We start from the raw sequence: 6,000 nt of genomic DNA, 5'->3' as shown, positions 1-6,000 counted from the left end.
CTGAAGCCCTCTAAGACTGCTGCCCACGATACTGACGGGTCCTCTGATCTAGTTCCTTTCTCACCTTCCATTTCAGGTAAATGGAATCATTCACAATTTGTAGTTGCTTGTGTCTGGCTGCTTTTCTTAGCATAGTGTTTTTAAGCTTCACGCATGTTACTCTAAGTGTGTATGAGTTCTCAGTCATGTCTTGACTCTTTTGTGGCCCCATGGACTGTAGCACACCAGGCTCCTCTATCCATGGAATTTTCCAGGCAAGAATACTGGAGTGGGTTGTGTCCCATGTAAGGACAGGCCATAGTTTCTTTCTTTATTTATTCATCAGATGCTAGGACATTTGGTTGCTTCCAATTTGAGGCTACTATGAAAAATGCTATTATCAACCTTCATGTACAAGTTTTTGTGTAAGCATATATTTTCATTTCCCTTGAGTCAAGGCTAAGAATGGAACTGCAGAGTCATCAGGTATGTCTGTTTAACTTTTTAAGAAACTGTTAGACTATTTCCTAAAGTGACTATACTGTTGTATATTCTAGCCAGTTGCACTTTCTCCACATCTTCAGCCACATTTGGTATTGAAAGCCATTTTCGCTATGGCAAATCTAATAGGTATGAAGTGGCATTTCCTGATTTAATTTGCATTAGCTAATGACTAACAGTGTTGAGAATATCTTCACATGCTTATTGTCCTTATGCGTGTTTTCTTTCGTGAAATGTCTTTTCCAATGTTTTGCTAATTTAAAAAATTAGATTGTCTTCCTATTATTGAGCTATAACACTCTTTATAGTAGAAACAATTCCTTTATCCAAAATTGCTTTATTATATATGGTTTATATATACTTCTCCCAGTCTGTGGCTATCATTTCATTCTCTTCATGTTCTCATTTAAAAAGCAAAAGTTTTCCACTCTAATGTAATCCAATGTATCAGTTTTTATCTTTTACAGATCATGTTTTCAGTTTCTAAGAAATCTTTGCCTATGCCAAGATCACAAGATCATAAAGGTTTTTCTCTGTTATCATTTAGAAATTTTCTAGGAATTTTTTAGCTCTCGAAATTTAGATCTATGATGCATGGTGAGTTGATTTCTATGTATGGCGTGTCATAGGGATCTAAGGTTTGATTTCTCTGCATATGTGTATCCAAGTGAGTAGCACAGAGAGCTTTATTACCCTTTCAACACTGAATTGCCTACCACCATTGTCAGTTGTCAGTTTACCGTAAATGTGCAGGATTATTTCTGAGCTCTATGACATGTCTTTCGTCTATCTAATTGCCTACACAGTCTCTATTATCTGTCTTTAATCTAATATGTCTGTCTTTATGCCAATATCACACTGTCTTATTATTGCAGCTTGATAGTGTAAAACTTGTTCTTTTTAAAAAAATATTTTGGTTAATCTAGATCCTTTGCATTACATATTGTAGGGTTACCTTGTCAATTTCTCCAAAAAAATGGGGTTTCAACTGGAGTTGTGTTGAATCTATAGACCGTTTTGGGAAGAACTGCAATCTTAACAATATGACGTCTTGTGTTCTGTGAGTGTACTATATTTTCCCATTTATGTAGATCTTTCACATTTTTTTCAGCAAGGCTATATTGTTTCCATTGTATAAGTCTTACATTTCTTTTGTTAACTTTATTCCTAATATTTTATTCCTTTTGATGCTATTATATTTGTTTTCTTAACTTCATTTTCAGGTTGTTGGTTGCTAGTGTACAGAAATACAATTGATTTGTATACACTAATTTTTCATCCTGTGGTACTGCTAAACTCAGTGATTCTAATAGATTTCATAGGTTCCTTGGGCTTTTCTACACAGAAGATTGTATCATCTGTAAATACATACAGTTGTACCTCTTTTTTTTTGTTTTTTGTTTTTTTTTTGACAATCTGTATGCTTTTACATTCCAATGTATATGCCTTTACATTATTTTGATTGCCTTGTTGCACTGGCTAGTATCTCTAGTACACTGGTAAATAGAGTGATGTATTAGCCAGGGAAAAGACGCTTGCTCCTTGGAAGAAAAGTTATGACCAACCTAGACAGCATATTCAAAAGCAGAGACATTACTTTGCCGACTAAGGTCCGTCTAGTCAAGGCTATGGTTTTTCCAGTGGAAAAACCATGGATGTGAGAGTTGGACTGTGAAGAAGGCTGAGTGCTGAAAAATTGATGCTTTTGAACTGTGGTGTTGGAGAAGACTCTTGAGAGTCCCTTGGACTGCAAGGAGATCCAACCAGTCCATTCTGAAGGAGATCAGCCCTGGGCTTTCTTTGGAAGGAATGATGCTAAAGCTGAAACTCCAGTACTTTGGCCACCTCATGAGAAGAGTTGACTCATTGGAAAAGACTCTGATGGTGGGAGGGATTGGGGCCAGGAGGAGAAGGGGACGACCGAGGATGAGATGGCTGGATGGCATCACCGACTTGATGGACATGAGTCTGAGTGAACTCTGGGAGTTGGTAATGGACAGGGAGGCCTGGCATGCTGTGATTCACAGGGTTGCAAAGAGTCAGACACGACTGAGCGACTGAACTGAACTCCAGAGAAACAGAGTTACGTGTGTGTGTGTGTGTTGACAATTAACCATGAAAACTGGTTGAAGTGGAAATCTCTGTCTCATTCCTCATCTCAGAGGTAAGGAACTCAGTCTTTCAAATTAAAGATGATATTAACTGTAGAGTTTTTATAGAAGCCCTTTTACAGATTTAGGAAATTTCCTTTTAGTGTGTTAAAAGTTTTTAATCATAAATGAGTATTGGAATTTGTTAAATGCTTTTTTTCTGTTTCATTGGGATGATCATATTTTTTCTCCTTTCTTCTATTAATATAATTATATTATATAATTGTATAATTTGGCGAGTTGGCAAAGGGGCAAGGAAGAAAGTGGTGAAGAAGGGGAGAAACAGGAGGAGAGGAGAAGGAAGAAGAGGAGTCAGAGGAGGAGAGCTGCCCCCAGAAGCAGAACAGCAGAACCTACAAAATGTCAAGAGATAACTTCTGAGTCCGACACAGTAGCAGCAACAAATCAAATCCCCATTCTGCTGGGGATGTACAGCAGAAGGGACAAACAACAGCCAGAGGGGATCTGGGGACCGTGAAAACATCCCTCATTGATTTCCAGAGATTGCATTAGGGAGGCAAACTCGGCGGGGTGGGGGGTGGACAAAGGAAAAGATTAGACTGTGTCAGTAACAAATAAATCCAACACTTTCAGTGGCTTAAGGCCACAGAGATGCTTTTTGACTCACACTACATTTTCACTGTGAGTTGGTGGGAGGGCTCTCACTCAAGTCACCCTCCCTCTGGGTTAAGGTGGAAAAAAATGTAGAGTCCCTAGAATCTAAAGGATGAAGATTCTGTGTCTTTGAATTAGGGATACTTTTTAAAAGGTGGCCTTATTGATTGTAGCAGTCATGTCAAGGCTGGGGATGTATTAGTTACACCCCATTTTCCCAGTAATCATGGTCTATATTCCCAAGAACATCAGTGGAGTCAGGGTATTTGTTGCTCGTTTCAAATTAAAAGCAATCAGATAAATTCACATAACATAAAGTGTTCTTTTTCCCAAGGTTAATAATTGCACTTTAAAAACTAATTGCATTTTTAAAAGGATACTTTAGCTATCCTAGAGATATTACTTATTACAAAGAAGTAAATGGTTAATGAGTAAAATTTCAGACAGCAATGACAGGTTGATAGAGATGGCTCTGTTAATGGGGTGAAATTTTTGAACCCCTTAGATTGCACAAACAGATGAAAACTTGCCTATTCATAAATAGTAGAAGTCTTATCCTGAACCAGGAACGGCAGCTAATCAGGTAAGCCAAAAAGAAGATGTAGAAAGAGGATTGAAACCCCATTAGCTGTGCATTTGAACCATCTACTCTTGTCCAATTATTTTACTACTAAATGTCTATGAATTCAACCCAAGTGAAAGCTTCAAAGTAGACAAATTAGTAGATTATTTCACAGACTTCAGGAGTAAGTTCAGTTGAGTTCAGTCACTTAGTCGTGTCTGACTCTTTGTGACCCCATGAATCACAGCACGCCAGGCCTCCCTGTCCATCACCAACTGCCGGAGTCCACCCAAACCCATGTCCATTGAGTCAGTGATGCCATCCAACCATCTCATCCTCTGTCGTCCCCTTCTCCTTCTGCCCTCAATCTTTCCCAGCATCAGTCTTTTCAAATGAGTCAGCTCTTCGCATCAGGTGGCCAAAGTATTGGAGTTTCAGCTTCAACATCAGTCCTTCCAATGAACACCCAGGACTGATCTCCTTTAGGATGGACTGGTTGGATTCCCTTGCAGTCCAAGGGACTCTCAAGAGTCTTCTTCAACACCACAGTTCAAAAGCACCAATTCTTTGGCACTCAGCCTTCTTTATAGTCCATATCTCACATCCATACATGACTACAAGAAAAACCATAGCCTTGACTAGATGGACCTTTGCTGACAAAGTAATGTCTCTGCTTTTTAATATGCTATGTAGGTTGGTCATAACTTTCCTTCCAAGGAGTAAACATCTTAATTTCATAGCTGCAATCACCATCTGCAGTGATTTTGGAGCCCCCTAAAATAAAGTCAGCCACTGTTTTCCCATCTATTTCCCATGAAGTGATGGGACCAGATGCCACGATCTTTGTTTTCTGAATGTTGAGCTTTAAGCTAACTTTTTCACTCTCCTCTTTCACTTTCATCAAGAGGCTTTTTAGTTCCTCTTCACTTTCTGCCATAAGGGTGGTGTCATCTGCATATCTGAGGTTATTGATATTTCTCCCAGCAATCTTGATTACAGCTTGTGTTTCTTCCAGTCCAGCGTTTCTCATGATGTACTCTGCGTGTAAGTTAAATAAGCAGGGTGAGGATATACAGCCTTGACATACTCCTTTTCCTATTTGAAACCTGTCTGTTGTTCCATGTCCAGTTCTAACTGTTGCTTCCTGACTTGCATACAGGTTTCTCAAGGGGCAGGTCAGGTGGTCTGGTATTCCCATCTCTTTCAGAATCTTCCACAGTTGATTGTGATCCACACAGTCAAAGGCTTTGGCATAGTCAATAAAGCAGAAATAGATGTTTTTCTGGAACTCTCTTGCTTTTTCCATGATCCAGCAGATGTTGGCAATTTGATCTCTGGTTCCTCTGCCTTGAAAATAAAACCATCTTGAACGCCTGGAAGTTCATGGTTCACGTATTGCTGAAGCCTGGCTTGGAGAATTTTGAGTATTACTTTGCTAGCGTGTGCTGCTGCTGCTGCTGCTAAGTCGCGTCAGTCGTGTCCGACTAAGATGAGTGCAATCGTGCAGTAGTTTGAGCATTCTTTGGCCTTGCCTTTCTTTCAGGAGTAGAGATAGATTACGTGAAATGGAGTCTCCCTACTTTTCACCACCCTTCTTGGAGTCTGATTCATAGAGACTGACATCTAAGGCCCCTTTTATGAAATCACATGCCAGCATATCTTACTTCCTCGGAAATGTGCCCTGACGTCACATTGTGAAGGGCCACCTTAAAGTCCAGGTGAGTTGAGCACTGAGAAAACAGAGCACAAGGACAGGACCTGGTTGGAAATATTTTGGTGAATTAATTGTATGATTCATATTCTTATCATAATTTCCCCTCTCCACCCCCATGCTTGCTTGTAAAAGGCTATGTGCGCCACTGCCTCTGAGGGGGCATGGAGACAGGTGAACAGCTGAGGCCTGTGGAAGACTTGAGACATCTCTGATTTGTACTTTTCCTAGATATTTTTATCAACTGAGGAGCTTAGGGCTTGAGGGGAAGGGTCAGGACCAGGTGATGACTGAGATTCTGCCCCTTGGCTTGAGGAGAGGAGAAAGCTGCGGTGTTGAAGGAACAGGGCCATGGTTCTGCTTCAGGGCTGTGTACTTAGGAGGTGCTTGGGGTGCGAGGATGTGTCTGTTGCCAGGACTTGGTCAAAGAAGTCACAGTCCTCGTGATTTAAGCCTTAGCTTGGAAAGATTCCTGTGACCTA

The 6,000-nt window shown here is 40.2% G+C and overlaps 1 long non-coding RNA gene across 2 annotated transcripts in view; it reads left to right on the top strand.

Annotated features, from left to right (window-relative positions):
- LOC108635857 overlaps nucleotides 2,519–6,000 on the top strand; it is a 177,142-nt gene continuing 173,660 nt past the window's right edge. For both annotated transcript variants that reach the window (XR_001917990.1, XR_001917988.1), the window contains exon 1: nucleotides 2,519–2,644. This is a non-coding gene — a long non-coding RNA (uncharacterized LOC108635857). The remainder of the gene's footprint in view (nucleotides 2,645–6,000) is intronic.

This window comes from Capra hircus, chromosome 4, assembly GCF_001704415.2.
Source record: "Capra hircus breed San Clemente chromosome 4, ASM170441v1, whole genome shotgun sequence".
In the NCBI taxonomy this organism is placed as follows: Eukaryota; Metazoa; Chordata; class Mammalia; order Artiodactyla; family Bovidae; genus Capra; species Capra hircus.
Note: the sequence above shows the minus strand (reverse complement) of the source record. Positions and strands in the feature narration are given on the sequence as shown.